Source organism: Vulpes lagopus, chromosome X, assembly GCF_018345385.1.
Source record: "Vulpes lagopus strain Blue_001 chromosome X, ASM1834538v1, whole genome shotgun sequence".
NCBI classification, from domain to species: Eukaryota; Metazoa; Chordata; class Mammalia; order Carnivora; family Canidae; genus Vulpes; species Vulpes lagopus.
Genome location: NC_054848.1, coordinates 35,160,476 through 35,178,705, shown reverse-complemented (window position 1 = coordinate 35,178,705; position 18,230 = coordinate 35,160,476).

Below are 18,230 nucleotides of genomic sequence, written 5' to 3'. Positions count from 1 at the left end.
CATTCATTTACTCACTGGGGTGCCTGGGTGGCTTAGTCAGTTGAGAGACTGACTTTGATTTCAGCTCAGGTCATGATCTCAGGGTCATGAGATCAAGCTCCGCATAGGGCTCCCTGCTCAGCAGGCAGTCTGTTTCTCCCTCTCTCTCTGCCTCTCACCTTTGCTCATGCTCTCTCTCACACTCTGCTCTCTCTCAAATAAATAAATAAAATCTTTTTAAAAAATTAAAAAACCAGGGATCCCTGGGTGGCGCAGCGGTTTGGCGCCTGCCTTTGGCCCAGGGCGCGATCCTGGAGACCCGGGATCGAATCCCACGTCAGGCTCCCGGTGCATGGAGCCTGCTTCTCCCTCTGCCTGTGTCTCTGCCTCTCTCTCTCTCTGTGACTATCATAAATAAATAAAAATTTAAAAAAAAAATAAATAAAAGGTTTTTAAAAAAAAAATTAAAAAACCAAATCTTTAAGAAGAAAAGAGAATATTCATTTGCTCACTAGTCATAATAGCCAAAAACTGGAAGTAATTTAAATGTTCGTTAACGATAGAATGGATAATAAATTGTGGTATATTCCATACAATGGGATGCTATACCACAATAAAAATTAAGAAATGTAAATAATAAATATTATATGTCATATATATTACACAGAAATAGAAATAAGAAATGAGAAATGTGATTCCATTTATATAAAGTTTCAAAGCAGACAAAAAGAAAGTATATTGGTTTTTTTAAAACGATTTTATTTATTTATTTATTTGAGAGAGAATGAGAGAGAGCACAAGCAGGGGGAAAGGCAGAGGGAGAGAGAGAAGCAGACTGCAGACTCCCTGCTGGACAGGGAGCCTGATGTGGGGCTCCATCCTAAGACCCTGAGATATGGCCTGAGTCAAAGCAGACTCTTAACTGACTGAGCCACCCAGGCACCCAGAAAGTATGTTGTTTAGGTATGTAGCATAGGCATTCAAAGTATATAGAAAAATAAGGAAGTGATTATCATAAAAATCCAATAGTGGTTACTTATGGGGGTAGTAGAGAAGGGGATGAGACTAAAAGGGACATGTAAGGAGTGCTTGTGTGGCTCAGTCTGTTAAGGATCTGACTCTTGATTTTGGCTCAGGTCATGATCTCAGGGTCTGGGCTCCATGCTCAGTGTGGAGTCAGCTTGAGATTCTCTCTTCTTCTGCCTCTCTCCCTGCTTACACTAAATAAATAAATAAGTAAGTAAATAAATAAATAGATAGATAGATAAATAAATCTTTTTTTAAAAAAAGAGGGACATGCACAAGAATTTGGTAATGCTGGCCATTTCTTAATGACCTAGATGGTGGTTGTTACATTAGTGCTTATTTCATAATCATCCATATTCTGAACATTGATGTTACATGTTTGTGTGCTATCTTTTACAATTAAAAGGTTTTAAAAATCAGTTTGCTTTTTTGGATCTTGAGAAGATGTATTTTTCTTTGACTTGATAGGAATTATTTGTGTGTGATTTCAATGCGTGTTTGGAGAATCTTGTATTTACAAAACATGTCTTCAGTGAGTGTGGAAGTTTCCAAAGAAAGGCCAGAGTTAGGTTGGCAGGTTAATGAGTGTTTTCTAAGACATCTTAAAGGTGGGATCTATCATGGGAATTTATCACAGCCTGAGAATCCCAGCTCTGTCAGTGTCTCAGAGTGGATCTGACTCCATGACATGGACCAATAAACTCAAAAGATCTTCATGTTGTAAATAGCATTTTGTTCACTTACAATGAGATATAAGTATGTGGTAGTCTACATATTCATGTCAACCTGGTCAGTGTATTCTCTCCCAAAAATGCAAGTGACACAGGAATCCTAGTTATTCAAAATCAACTTGGTGAGTATACAATCAGAGCAAATATTTCATGCATGGCACTCTGTTGTACCCGTCTCCACAGCTAGAATGTACTCCCTGGGCAGGCTGGATATGTGTGTCAGACTGACAGGACACTGTAATAAGCCACTTTGGGGTGATGGCACAGACCATACCTCTCCATCCGTGAGAGCTTCCACCCCCTTCCATGGTCCCTACCATGTTTGTTTTCCTGATTAAACCCTGGCTGAGACACAGCAATCTTATTTCCAAGCTTTCATGAGCACTTCCTCTCATTGAGCCACTGGATACTGACTACAGTGACTTTGGATAGTTCTCTTCAACTCTCCTGAAAAACCTAATCAAAAGCACTGGATCCTCTGAATCTATGATGATAGAAGTCAGAATATTCATTATCTCTGAGGGTGAGGAAGGTAGACTGAGAAAGGGCCCAGGGGAACTTTCTGGGGTGACAGAAATGTTCTATATCTTGATCTGGATGGTGGTTATATGAAGGATACACATAGATGAAAATACAACAAGCTGTTCACTTGAAATTCATGCATTTTTACATGCAAATTACACCTAACATATCTTTAGCGTATTCTCAGTTTGCACCTAGTGGATGATCATATTTAAACCAACATGAATAGAAGCCGTTGTTCATTTAGTTTGTTCATTCACTCACTCATTCACTCCTGTATCCAACGTTGTGCCTTTACAATGTGCTCTGTGAACTCTGGGTTCTGCTAACTTGGAGCTGAACTTTGGGGAAATAAGCTGAGAATTTGTGTCCCATTTGGGGACAACGGGAAAATGCTTCCTTTCATGTGGTTCACCTCCATGTTACCAGGGACCCGTGTTCACAGAGTACATTGTAAACACAACATTGGACGTATGAATGAATGAATGAATGAATAAGTGAACAAATTAACTAATGATGGCTTCTATTTATCTATGAAGAATGAAATGGGGGGAATCTTCTGCTAATGAAGTGATCACAATAAGTTCAACTTCCAGATAATTACAAAGGCAAAAACAGGGCAAGACTGGGGGGCCTAGGTGGCTCAGTCAGTGGAACACATGACTCAATCTCTAGGTCCTGAGTTCAAGCTCCACCTTGGGGGTAGAGATTACTTTAAAAAAAAAAACCCAAAACCCCCAAAACAAAAACCCAACAAACAAAAAATAGGGCAAGACCGTGCCTCATTCACAAGTGTTTTCAAGATCTTTTCTGGAGCTCCCAGGAGCTGGTAGGGATGCTTGATCACCTGAACAGACCTTTGGTCCTCTATTTTTCCTATCACCTCCCCCCTTCTGTCTTTTCTGCCTTTCCTATCCCACTTTGGAGTCATGGGCCACCCCTCCTCACTCTTTCTCTTAGCCACACCCTGAATCTCTTTCCTCTCTGTCTTCTCTTCAACCTATTGGACAAAACCTTGATCTTGGAACCATGTGACTGCCTACCTTCTCTTCCTATCATGGGCTGCGACCGCTGCTGCTGTGGAAATTCCTCTATCCCTAGGATTGGCTCTCAGCTGAGCCCTGACCATCCTTTCCCCTGACCTAGTCACTGCCTCTTCCCTTCCTCCCCCACCTCTACAGCTATTTAAAGCTTCCAGAAATGTCTTTAAGCCCCTATCTGCCCTCCAATCCCTTGGGAGACCACACTCCTAGCTCCAGCCAGCTGTTGGGCATCCATCGTCCTGACCATAAGGGGAAAGAGTCTAGACTGAGAAGCATGAATTGGTCATTACCGATCCATTACCAGCATCAGGAAACCACGTGCTCTCTGTCTCCTCTCATCACCTCTAGCAGCTACTTCCCCTTCTTTATGAATGCGATGACTTATGAATGAAAAATCTCCAGTCTCCAGATACCTTCCCTCAGCCTCCGGAGGGCCCCACCAAGAACCCTGCACACAGCAGCCTGCAGGGTGCCTTGTACTGATCCACTCTCAGTCATTAGTGAGATTAGTGAGAGCAGAGAGGGGAACATCTGAGCCTGGCTCTGCACTGTTGTATGTGTGCTTATACTTGGCCCTAAAAAAGCAAAACAAAACAAAAACTTTAAAAAAGGCATTATTCAACTGCCTGTTGGGCAAGTTACTTTGCCTTTCAGGACTCAGCTTCCTCATCTGTAAAATAAGGACAATAGTGGTGTCAGCTCCATACATCAGGTGAGGATTAAAATTAACACATGCTGAGCACTTAGAAGAACCAAAAGGTAGGAAGAATATCAGGAACGAGACAGAAAAATATTTTCTCTCATTTTCTTTTTTTTTTTAATGATTTTATTTATTTGTTCATGAGAGACACAGAATGAGAGAGAGGCAGAGACATACATGGAGGAAGAAACAGGCTCCCTACGGGGAGCCCAATGTGGGACTTGATTACAGGACCCCGGGATCATACCCTAAGCCAAAGGCAGATGCTCAACCATTGAGCCACCTAGGTGTCCCTCTCATTTTCTTTTAAAGCTACGAGATCTCTTTCTGTCCTGCTCTTCTCTGAGTGTTTGAGTCCTTCTGCTGTCCTCTGCAGCCTGGGACATAAGGTAGAAAATGAAATTGAAGTGTCTAGTGTCCCCAAGCTAGGAGACTTGGTGTCAGTGTTCACATTCCAAATTTCTGGAAGAGAGAAACAGAGAACTCCCAGGAGGTCGGGTGACCTCCAGGGGTCCTGCCTCTGCGGATATGTATGGATGCTCTTTGTGAAGCAAATGGATTGTAAAGACTTCCTCTTCTAGGCTGAGGGAGTGGTAGGTTCTCTCAAAGGGGATGTAGTAGGGGTGGCTGGGTGGCTCAGTCAGTTAAACATCTGTCTTTGGCTCAGGTCATGATCTTGGGGTCCTGGGATCGAGCCCCATGTTGGGATCCCTGCTCAGGGGGGAGTCGGCTTCTCTCTCTGCCTCTACCCCATCCCCTGATCATTCTCTCTCTCACTCTCTCTCTTAAATAAATAAAAAGCTTTAAAATTAAAAGGAAGAATGTAGTAGTTATCTATTACACTCCACAAGTAACCCCAAAACTCAGTGGCATCAAACAATACTCATTTATTATTCATCAGGGATTCTGTGGGTCAGGCATTTGGGAGCAGCTCAGCTGGGTGGTACTGACTTAGGTTGTCTCACACCATTGCAGTCAAATGGTGGCCAGAGGTGGTATCATGTCAAAGGTTTCTATGTTTGCCTGTCTGGCACCTGGGCTGGGAAGACTCAAACAGCTGGGGGCTGGAACAGCTGGGGCATACAGGGCATCTCTCTATTTCTCCATGGTCTCCCCACATGGACATTTCAGCATGGCAGCATCAGGGTAACCGTTGTCCTATATGGGGACTCGGGACTCCAATGGCTCAAGTACGTGTCCCAAGGAGAGAAAGCCAGATGGAAGCCCTATCACCTTCTAGGATCTAGCCTCAGAAGGTCACTGAACATCACGTCTTTGCTCACTTGCTTGGGCAAGGCAGAAAGATCTGCCAGGTGTAAGGAGAGGGAACAAAGATGACCTCCTCCCATCCCACCCCTGCTGCCTGTCACTGGAGGCCTACTGATGTCACATCGGATGAAGAGCCCATGGGTTGGGATATTTATTGGCCTGGCCATCTTCAGAAAACACAATCTGCCACATGAGGTTTGCATACAGATGAGGAGACAATGGTTGTCACATCTAATATAATACCATCTAATGTCTTCTACCCAAGAATGTATTATAAACATTTCTCCACATAATTATTCTTCTGCAACATCCTTTTAGAAGAAGTGTGCATTTTTAAAATTCATGTAATCAACTACATAGTCATTGTAAAAAATTCAAAATACAGAAACGCATAAAGAAAAAAGTAGACAGCTTCTTCTCTTCCCACTAATCATACTTCCTGGGATAATGATAAGTTCCCTATCTTCTCTGTGCTGAGCACAGAGCCCAATGTGGAGCTTAATCTCATGACCCTGAGATCATGACCTGAGCAGAAACCAAGAGTCAGACACTTAACTGACTGTACCTCCGAGGGGCTCTCTCTCTCTCTTTTAAATATTTTATTTTTTTAAGTAATCTGTACACCCAACATGGGGCTCAAGCTGACAACCCCGAGATCAAGAGTTGCATGCTCTACCAATTGAGCCAACCAGGTGTCCCTGTAATATACTTTAAATATAGTCAGTGTTTTATGAATGTGTTATTTAGTTTAAGCTATGCTTTTCAAAATGGGCTCTTATTGTTGAGTTGAGAAGTATTCAAGGTGTATGGATTGGCCGAACTATTTTATAGACGTTCCTCATACTTGCACAAGCAGGGTAGTTGAATCTAGGCAGGCATGCAGCCTTTGCTCAGTGGCACCTTAGGCTTGATCTCTAATGGGGCTTTATCCAACCATGAATTTGGACATTCTACTTGCTTGATACCACCTATAAGGCCAATGGAATCCTGCTTCTAGAATACTACAGCCTTTGCCTCAAATGAACCTTGAACACAAGGACTGAGCTGGGACTCCTTTGTATACAGAAGAGGTTGTGACACTGTTGCTAGGCCTGCTTGTTAATATATACCTGGCTGATTTGGGCCTGAGACCCACTTTCCTTAAAGCTGGTGGCAAGGGATACCTGGGTGGCTCAGCTGATTAAGTAAGTGTCTGCTGTCGGCTCAGGTCATGATGCCAGGGTCCTGGGATTGAGCCCTGAGTGGGGCTTCCTCCTTGGTGAGGAGTCTGCTTCTCCCTCTCCCTCTGCTCCCCTACTCCCTGCTCTTGCACTCACCGTCTCTCAAGAAATAAATGAAATCTTAAAAGAAAAACAAAAGCTGGTGGCAAAGTGGGGCATAAATAGACCCTACTTGCCTCAGACTAATTGCTGCAACAAGAGAGCCTCATAAGAGTGCCTTGACCAAATTGGCCTTGGTCAGTTCACAGCAGATGTATCATAATTTAATTTTCCAAGCCTGTTTCAACAGACATTAAAAATGTTTCCCATGTTTTGCCTTTACATGAAGTGCTCTAGTACCATCCATTTAACAGTATATCTGCACACATCTTTTTAATAATTGTATATTTCATTGTGTGAATGCATCCTAATTTACTGATCGAATCCCCTATTTTTGTATCTTAGGTTTTGTCAGAATCTAGATCTGAATTCAGATCTGGTTGACAGAGGCCCAAGTCTTTCCTGATACTTCTCAACAGAATTTTCGAGAAGATTGAACTTGGGAGTGAAAGTGCCAGGAACTAATTATGGATATTGCTCTTTTCCTAGTTCCTATGTGGGCATTTCATTCCAGAACCTCAACTGACTTTTCACCTCTCGAGGTCCGCTTGAAATGATTCTCCACCCTCATTACAGGTATGATTTTCTGAACAAACACAAGAAATCCTGTTGTTACAAATCTAATTTTCAAACCCAGGAAGGTGCAAAGCTCAGATTGTCAGTATATGGAGTTAAATATAACCTCATGCACTGAGCAATATATTTAACGTCCTAATTAATAATTCAGAGCATCAAGTGCAGTGTGGAACGATATTATGTCTGTACTGCCTGTTTGTGGGAAAATTTGCTACCTTAACTGCATTACAATCACCTTTCACCCACCAACCAAAAGGCAAACCAGAGACATTTACCAAGAAGTGGCAAGCATATATTAATGACAAAGGGCAGGAATAGCATTATTCTAATATACCAGTGATAACGCTACTGAATAGGGAAGGGATTTCTTTAAATTCCATTTTTCTGAGACAATGGAGATTTTGATGTGGATTTTTGCCTTCATTATAGTGTTTTATAGTCTGTGTTCCTAAGAACTGGGTCAGATTTTGCATTATGTCTGTAATTTATTTTGGAGTGCCTGATATTTACATTCTCAGGCAAGCAGTATATATAATGCCATGTGAATACTAGAGTTTTTAAGTTAGAGGTTTGTTTTTTTAATTGAAATAACAACTTGCCCCCCTCCTTATTGTACATTCTATACATAGATCAGGGTAACTTAATTTTTTTTTCTAAATGAATTCCCTGTGATTTCCCCTCCTGCAGATTCCGTCTTCCCCGCCCCACACATCTCTTCTCTGTGGCCCCCAGACAGCTAAGTAAGTTCTATCTTTTCTGATCCTCCAGAGTATTTTATCATTCTTTATCTTATACAGCAGGGTGCCTACTTAGTTAGAATTTTAATTTGTTTCTAGGCAAGAGAAGTTGCTTGTTAAAAAGCTGTCTGGGTCCTGTTTATAAGTTTATTCAGTACAGTGTTGTTTGTAATTGGAAAAGATGGCAAACAACCCGAGAGCCTACCGATAGAAGACTTGAGGTTAAACAACTTGCAGTACCTTCACACTTTGGAATACTCTGCAAGTGTAATAGGAACAGAAGAATGCCCCCCTGGATTGATTGTAAAGATTATACTGTAAAGTGGGGGAAAAAAATCAAGGAGCAAAACACTGTGCATCGTATGCTACTGTTGCTGTAAGAAGGAGGGGAAAAATATATATTCATATACATATGAAAACATTTATATATTTTAATATTCATATATATTAAATTATAAATATATATATATCGGCTTGTACAGACATAAAATATTGCTGGAGGAAGCACCAGAAACTGATGAAATTGGTTGTTTTGGGGGATGATCTGGGTGAGTGAGAGCAGGATGCAGTGGGAGAGAGACTTTCCCACCTACCCTTCGATATCTTTTGAATTTTGAACTATGCAAATATCTGACCTGTTCAAGACATAAATGTACAACATGGAAGTTAGCTAAACAAAACAAAGGCAAAACTCCACAGGTTGTGGAGGAGGAGGCAGCTGGTCACCTTGGAATGGACTTGTGTCTAAGAAATCCTTAAACCACCTTTCTTAGTTGTGTAAATGTGTGGTGAGAGGTAGCCCAGGGGAGGGGTATAACAAGACCTTCCTTGTGGCTGGATTGTGGCCCACCTCTTCCAGTAGGTCTTGGCCTGCAGAAACTGTCCCAGGGCAGATTTGTGTGGGGCTCAAGAGATTCCCGACATTACAGGGAACTGGCTCCTAGTCCTTCACTTCAGAGACATCTCCCTTCTCTGACAGGTTGCCGGGGTCCGGATGGGCATCTGTTGGCGGGAGAGGGGCATGGGAGCACTTGGGGAAATGCACCAAGAAGGAAGAAGCTCGACTAGGATCAATACCTTTGGTGTTGGCTCTTGTTGGGGAAGGTGGATTCTGCTCAGGTGTGGGGCTGGGCCCTGAAAGCTCCAGGTGTGTTGTGGAAACAAGGGCTGTTTCAGAGGCAAGTAAAGAGCCAGACACTTGAGATCCCCACAGTGGGGCCCTTGCCTATCCAAGGGCTCCCCAGAGGAAGAGGTTCAGCCTTCCTGGGAGAACCCCTGGGACCTAGACAGGAGCTTGACTAGCAGTAAGTCAGAGTGGTTGGACTGACCAAGATCACTGGTTTCCATCAGCAAGACTCAGGGGCAGCCGGGGCAGCAAGTAAGGAGGGCACCTGTTGGGAGATGGCTCAGACTCTCTGGTTCTTTCTTCTCCAGGTGCTTGGAAGCAGGACCACAATGGAATTGGACTAGCATCTCAGTTCACTAGGAGAGGAACCCCAGGAGAGAAACTGTGTTTTTTATTAATCTGGATATGTGGACCCCTAAGGAGTCAATTTGAATATGTAAATGACTTGAAGGGGAATAGAATCTGTCATCCCAAAATATGTCTCTTTGGCAAAAGAATTACTTTAGGCTTATTATTATTATTATTATTATTTTGATAAACAGCAGACAGAAGAAAAGCTTTGACAATCAAGTGAAAGTGACCCTTTTGTAAGAGAAAAGTGCATGTGTAAGGGAACTCCCTATTTGTGAGGGTGTCTTGCTCTCTGTACCAGGATGACTTAGTCTCTAGAAACTGATCAGTGGAGAAGGCAATGACCTAAATCTGCACAATGACCATATTCTTGATTACTGCTCTTTGCCAGATAACTTCCTGTAACTGACCTTCCCTTTCCCTGACATTTTTTTTAAGATCTTATTTTTTAAAATATTTTTATTTATTTATTCATGAGAGACACAGAGAGACAGACAGACAGACACAGACAGAGGGAGAAGCAGGCTCCATGCAGGAAGCCCAATGTGGGACTCGATCCCGGAACTCCGGGATCATGCTCTGAGCCAAAGGCAGACGCTCAAGTGCTGAGCCACTCAGACGTCCCTAAGATGTTATTTTTAAGTAATCTCTACAGTGAAGGTAGAGCTTGAACTCACAACCATGAAATCAAGAGTTGTATGCTCTACCGACTGAGCCAGCCAGGCGCCCCGATCCCAATATCTTCTTTTGTCTTTAGCTGGAGATGGTATTTAAGGTGATGACTTGCACAATTTTGGAGAGTTATTCAGCTTTCCAAGGTCTCTTCCATGCATATGGAGGTATACATGTTATTAGACATACTTGTTTTTCTCCTGTTAAATTTTTATTATTATTTATTATCAGCCACGAACCTAGAAGGGTAGAGAGAAAATGATTTTCCTCCCCTACAGACTGAATGATTACTAGGGTGTCATTGTTAATTATTTGGGGAGGGGTATTGGTATTGCTCTTATGTTTACAAGGATTCCTTGTCTTTAAAAGATGCATACTGATGTATTCATGGATAAAAGAACAGGGTGGTTGAGATTTGCTTCAAAAAATCTAGTAAGGGGGCACCTGGCTGGCTCAGTTAGTAGACCATGTGACTCTTGATCTTGAGGTTGTGAGTTCGAGCCCCATATTGAATGCTGAGATTGCTTAAAAATAAAATCTTAAAAAACATTTTTAAAAATCCAGTAGGGAGGGGGAGGGGGAAGGAAAAAGTGGATGGGATATAAAGGAATCAAGATTGGCGGTAAATTGATAGTACTAGCTACACTGGGTGGTTGGGTGATGGGTATGTGGGGGGGTTCATTATGCTATTCTCTCTTCTTTTGTGTAAGTTTAAACGTGTTAAATTTTAAATATATATATCTTTTTTAAAGACAAAAGCCACATGAATTTATTTAACCCTAAACTGGTAAAAACTTGCCCTATCAAGTATGGTCTATACTATTTGTTCCCCGGCTAGGTTGAGCTGTTTGATTTCTTCATTCTTATAGTCACCTCCCTGGAATTAAGAACTTGTCTTAAACATCTCTCCATCTCAGCACCCAAGTTTTTTTGCTGGGCACATGGAGGCAGCAGAGGACAGTGGTTAAAAGAAAGTACTGGACACATTTACAGCTCACATCTGGGTGCATCCACTTAGTAACTGGTCAAGGTAGCTTCTCTGTGCCTCAGTGACCTCATCGGTCCTCATCTGGGCAAAAGGAATAAAAAAAACCCCCATATACTTGAAAGGCTATTAAAAGGATTAGATAAGATGATATCCATGGTGTCACATAGTCCCTGATCCATAAAAAGACTTGCTGTTTGTTATTATTTATCTTACACACTCAAAGAATATTTACTGAATATGAATGCCTGAATGAATAAAGGTGGGTGAGAGCCAATATTACTACAAAGTCTATAATTTAATAATCTGTCTTATTTTAAAAATGTATTCAATATTTCCTAATGCCCCTAATTTTAAAGAAAATAGTGAAATTTGTTAAAATTTACCGTCTTTTAAAAAAATCATGTAACACTTAATTTGGGGGTCTCATTTGTAGTAATTGTGGGTGTCCAGAAGAATTCATTCTGAAAACTTTTTAGCATATACATCTATATACATTCTATAGTTTCAAACTTCAAGGATTTATTTAAAAAAAAAGATTTTATTTATTTATTCATGAGAGACACAGAGAGAGGCAGAGACATAGGAAGAGGGAGAAACAGGCTCCCTGTGGGGAGCCCGATACAGGACTCGATCCTAGGACCCTAGGATCATGACCTGAGCCGAAGGCAGATGCTCAATCACTAAGCCACCCAGGTGGCCCTAACTTCAAGGATTTCTTAAAGAGAAATGTAAAGCTTATATTTTCAACGAATTTATTTTTGAGAAGATTAGATACTTGTTAAACATAACATAGGGATATATTTTTGGCTTATGCTTTGTTAATCAAAAAAGAATTAATTCAAGTAAGAGGCAGCCTTGGAAGGAAGGGGAAATGGGGAGTTACTCATCAATAGGTATAAAGTTTCAGTTACACAAGATGAAGTTCTAGAGATCTGCCGTACAACTATAGCTAACAACACTGTATTGTGCACTTAAAAATCTGTTAAAAGGGTAGATCTCATGTTAAGTATTCTCAACATAATAATAATAATAAAGACTCAACTTTAAAGCTTCCAGGTAGAGGTCTGTTCATTCTTTTTTTTTAAAAGTAGACTCTATGCCCTAAGTGGGGCTTGAACTCACAACCCCAAGATCAAGAGTCACATGCTCCACTGACTGAGCCAGCCAGGCATCCCAAAGTCTGTCCATTCTTAACTTTTTCAGGAAGCAGTAAGCACCAAAAAGTGTTGAGCTAATGAAAATACTTTCGCAAACATAAGCTTTCTTAGTCTTGGCCAAAATGTTGCAGCTAAAGAATGTACAACCTCACAGGGCCTACACCTCTGGTGGAGTCACTGGAGTGGGTTTCAGCATCGGAGCCCCCAGATGAGATGTTCTCAGTTTACCCAGGGAGGATGTGGCTGTTGTGGGCTGAATCATATGAGGTAAAACTTGAAGGAGACCGATGGCTATAACAACCCCAACATGGCTCTCAGTATGGAAGATACACCGGTGCTTGGTGCCCAGTAGACTGGTTTCAGAAACCTGTATTATCTTTCCTAGGACCCCCCCCAACATGCACACACAAGCGTGGGACCTAATCCTTTCTGAATGACCATCCCTACTCTGCCCTTTGCACCAGGACATTGGCCTTTGAAACAAGGCAGCAGTTTTCAGTAACCTATGGCTGCCTAACAAAATATCTTAGTGATTTAAAATAGCAACAATCGTTTTCTTATTGTTCCTCATGGTTCTGGGGGTTCACAGGGCTTAGCAAAAGGGGGTGAATAGGAGGGTTAGAGTACAAGTATGACTGTAGCTTATAGCCAGGCAAAATCTCTATGTTGTTACAAAGTGTTCAGAATAGGCAAATCTATAGAGACAGAAATTAGGTTAGGGCTTGCTGGGGACTGAGGGGACAGGGGAACAAGGAGTGACTGCCAATGGGTCATGGGTTTTTTTTTTTAAACATTTTTTAAAATCTTTATTTATTTATGATAGTCACAGAGAGAGAGAGAGAGGCAGAGACACAGGCAGAGGGAGAAGCAGGCTCCATGCACCAGGAGCCCGATGTGGGATTCGATCCCGGGTCTCCAGGATCGCACCCTGGGCCAAAGGCAGGCGCCAAACCGCTGCGCCACCCAGGGATCCCGGGTCATGGGTTTTTTTGAGGGGGGATGGTGATGAAACTGTTTCAGAATTGGATAGCAGTGATGTTGCACAACCTTGTAAATATTTAAAAACCCACTTAATTGTATACTTTAAAAGAATAAATTGCATGGTACGTGAATTATATATTTTTTTAGAAAGCATTTGGCTATCTTCTTGTTTCTGCTGTTGCTGTTGGCAACTATGCTGACATTCCAATTGTCATTCTTTTATAGGTAATTGTGTCCCATTCTATCCCCCTATCTCATGGCTGCTTTTAGAATCTTCTCTTGTGTTTTTGTGTTCAGGTTTTTTTTGTTGTTGTTGTTGGGTTTTTTGTTTTTTGATTTTTTTTTGGTTCCACTGTGATGTAATTTCTTTTATCCTATATGAATTTGTTGGGCTCTCTGGACCTGACGATTCATGCCTTTCATTAATTTTGGAAAATTGTCAACCATTATCCCCTCAAATATTGCCTTTCCTCCATTTTCCTCTTCTGTGACTTCAATTAAATATTTATTAGACTGTCTTGTTCTTTCCTCCATATCCTGTAACCCTCCTTTGATATTTTTCATCTTTCTTTGCCACATTTTGGGTAATGTGTTAGAACTTTATATTAATACGTTCAACCACTTTCTCCACCTTTCCACCTACATGCCCAGTAGCATCTCACTTAGAGCATCTCCAAAACTAAACTCCAACCTCCCCCAACCTCCTCCTCCTCCTCTCAGTAAGTGGTAATTCTGTTCTTCCCATTACTCAAGCCCAAAGCCCGGTGTTATCTTCACCTTTGCTCTTCCCCTCACATCTGACATTCAGTCAATCAGCAAATTCTGTCTCCTCTACCCTTAGATCTTATGTGTAGAGGAGAAAATGTACCCATCTGTTCCAGAAGGAAGAACATCCAGCCAAAATGTGAAGATGGGACCTAATTCCTTAGCAGCAGAGCAGGAGGTAAGAGGAGTGGATATTTTTGACTAGGTATTCCTCTCTGGGTTCTGAACACAAGTGTTTGATCTACATAGAACATTCTTCCAGGGGGTTGATCTCCTCAGTAGACCAAACTAGAGACCAGAGAACTGTTTAGGAAGCAGAGAATTAGAAGAAACAAATTTCTTTCAAGCTATGGAGATGCAATAGGCTAGTGGTCTTCACTCCAGGCTCTGTCTAAAGGACTCAGGCCAATTATCCAGAATTAGTCATAATCAGGCTCCCATTCCAACATCTCTCCCTTATACCCCAGAAATTCTTCTTACATCTAGTCTCTTGCCTCAGTCCTCACCCCATGCCTTGATTTGTGCCTCATTATCCCTTTTCAGGACTTGTGCAGTAGCCTTCTACCTGGCCTGCCTCCAATCCCTCTCCTGCCACTCATCTTCTACCCTCCCACTGGAGTTATTCTCCTAGAAAGACTTCATTTTAAGCTACTTCTCTGCTGGAAAACCTCCTGTGGTTCCCCAGGTTTCATCATCTAATCAAAATGCCTTAGCCTGGCATTTACACTCCACACACCCTGTGTTCCAGCCACTCTGAAACCTCTGCACAACACCTCCAACATTTGGTATCTTCAGAAGTGTGGCTTCCTCTGCCTGAAAAGCTCTTCTGCCCCCATCTGCTTGGTAATCACTTACTTGCCTTTTAAAAGCTAGCTGATATATCACCTCCTCCAGGAAGCCTCTCTGGACTCCAGACAGTGTTCCCCTCCCTTGTAGGGATGGACACATTATATTGCAACTATGTGCTCACCCCATCTCACCTGTGACAAGAGGAACACTTTGAGGGACTGACCTTGGTTATTCATCTTTTAATCCCCGGAGCCTAACACAGTGCTGAACTCATAAAGGGTACTCAAAAAGGATTTGATGAGTGGATGAAAGTATGAACAAATGAGTGACTATTTGACTATTGTGGCAGACCACCATTTGGTAATGCTTGATGAATCTCACTCACCCCTCTGTGTTCATGCTTTTGTGTTCTCCCTCCCACATTGAGTCTGGGCCAGAAAGTCATACTTAACCAACCACATGGCCTTATCAACTGGAAGATGAAGGGGAAGAGGGTGTGGGGCGGGAAAGTGTGATGCCAGTGCTCGAAGTCAGGACTGGGTAAACACTGACAAATTCTTATTCTTTGGCTCTCCTATTCCTAGATTTCTAACCTTTCTAATAATGACAAATATTTTTATAGACCTTTGCTTTGTATGGAATCTTCTTATGTATATGACCCTTACAAGAGTACTCTGAGATAGATAGCATTACCACCATCATATTTTATAGAGAAGAAAACCTAGGCACTGAAAACTTCTCAATCTCTTAGCTAATTAATGAGGAGGTTGGGGTTTGTGCATCAAAGCCAAGGGCTTTCCTCAGGCACAGCAGCCTTGGGCTTGTCACTATTTGGGCATATCATTATGAAGACTTTCCTAAAAGAGCAAATACTAGAAACAGATTGGGCTTGGGCCAATTTTCAGGAAGAGCCCCAACTTCTCTCTCTCTCTCAACTGATTCACTAACATCATTACAATCCAGAAAGAGAGATGGATGGAGAGAATTTGATTGGCTAGCTTGGGTCATGTGTCCATCCCTGTAATGGGAAAATGGGGTCATGTTATTGGGAGCTGCATAGAAAGGAAGGACTCAGTCCTAAAGGAAGGAGAAGTTACCAGAAGATAGGCAGGCATGCTGTGCTGGCAAAAATCAGAGATGCCCACTCTGGGTTTGGAATCAGTAAGTGTCATGGATTGAATTGTATCCCCCTCCCCAGGAGACACGTTGGTACCTTAACCCCCAGGACTTCTAAATGTAACCTTATTTGGAGAAAGGGTCTTTACAGAGGTCCCTGAGTTAAAATGAGGTCATGACAGTGGGCGTGAGTCCAATATGACTGATGTCCTTACAAAAAGGAGAAATTGGGACACAGAGACATACAGGCAGGGAGAAGGCCACATGATCGTGAAGGCAGACATAGGGGTGATGCTTATACCAGTTGAGGGACACCGAAGACTGCCAGCAAACCACCGGAAGCCAGAGGAGAGAGGCCTGGAACAGTTGCTCCCCTACAGGCCCTCAGAAGGAGCCAGCCCTGCCAACACCTTGATCTTGGACTTCTGGCCTCCAGAACCACGAGGAGGCACATTTCTGTTGTCTAAGTGACCCAGCATGTGGTATTTCGTTACAGCAGCCCTAGGAAATTAATGCTCCAGGCTGGACAGAGTAGGATTCTAACAAAGGCTGTCATTGTCCCTTTCTATCTCTGACCATTTCTGTCTCTTCTCCTGTGTCCTTTGCCCTTCAGCATCTACACCAATATTCTTCCCCAGCCCATCCATTTCCATCCGATCTCCAGCCAGTGAGGCCACTGTTCCCAAGCCACTGGTGTGTGTGTGTGTGTGTGTGTGTGTGTGTGTGTGTGTGTGTGTTTGGGTCCCAGAATCCCATTCCCTCCAAGTAGAAGAGCAGCTGTCCCTGAAGAAGGAGCCTTACCTGTGGGGGTTGTCCTCCATGTCACTCACCTCCGGATGGGCTGTGGGACTGAGGGGTTCACTAACCCCTGCCTAGTGTGGCTGTGGGGCCTGGGGGATGGCGGTGAGTAAGAATCTACCAAGAGGAAATGGGAGTCTCTGAATCAGGATTTTGGTTCAGCTTACTGATGCCTGAAAAGCTATTGTAGGATGAGAAAACCACAGTTTTTAAGTGCCACTAATGTGCTCGAATGTTTGGTTTCCCTTGTAAATCTCCTTAGGTTTTGGTAAAATTCCTTTGGATCGTTAAAATCCATCTTTTTGGGAAAGAATTTATTTATTTATTTGAGAGAGAGAGAGAGCAAGCACACATGGGCATGGGGAGGGGCAGAGGAAAAGGGAGGAGCTTGATCCCAGGACCCTGAGATTACCACCTGAGCCAAAGGTGGATGCTAAAACTGACTGAGCCACCCGGGCACCCCTGGATCATTACAATCCACCCTAAAAATGCTGAAGGATGCGGTGGGGCCAAAGGTAGTGGTAGAAGCAATCAGAGGTGGTGATGGGGGGGGGGATGGTGCAGAGTAGCCCACCTGTGGGCTAGGGAGGATGTTGAGGCAAAATTGAAAGATCCCACAGCCTTTGTGGAACAACTGTACAACAGTTGGGAACAACTGTAGCGAGGCTCCAGGAGCACCTGGAACAGCCTGGTAATCTAGACTCCAATAGTGACTCACTATTCACACCCCACCCCCCAACATGGCCTCAGACAGGACCCAGTTTAGGTGGAAGGTTGAGGCTGCTGTAAGACTTGAAGCCCAGAGGAGGCAGTGTAGCTTAGTAGCATGGCAGAAATTGCAGCTCTTGGATTGCTCACTTTCAGCGGTGGCTCTGTCACTCATTAGCTGGATGACCTTGGTGTGGTAGGCACAGCCATGTGAGGGGCCAAGGTCCTCCTTCCAGAGAAGATGCATTGCTCTGCCCACCATCAGTGACGCTGTTAGGGGACAGCCCTCAGCTCTCTGCCCCTGCAGGGTCTGTCTTGGCTCCAGAGAGCACCTTGCCAAGGTCATGGCCTTCTGGGGTGGGTCCCATCCATTGACTGATGGCTGCCAGAGCATCAGATCAGAATCTGGCCACGTTGGGGCAACTCGGGACAACCCTTGCTCCGGAGCTTCCTGTGGAGGGGTGACCAAGGCTGTTACTGCCCCGCATCACAGCTGACTTTGCCTTCTGCCCGCCCCTCCCACCCCCTCCCCATTCCTTTCTTCCTTCCAAGGTCCCTAATAAGCATCCTGCGCGCTCCCCTCTGCCTAGAGTCTCCTTCCCTGGGAACCCAACCCATGACACTTGAGCAAGAGGATTTGCCTCCCTGAGCCTGGCTTCCATCATCTGTGAAGTAGTTGTGGCAACGCCTTCCGGGAGGCTTGTTATGGGGATTAAATGAGAGACCGTCCAGACGGACAGTCCTGTTCCAGGCTGAGCCGCCAGGACAGGGCAGGGATTCTCATTAGTATGTTTAGAATCTGGAGCATGCTGACTGGAAATGACAGCAAGTTGCTGGAAGGGGCTGCCTCATGCTTTAAACCCGCACCTAAGTCAGC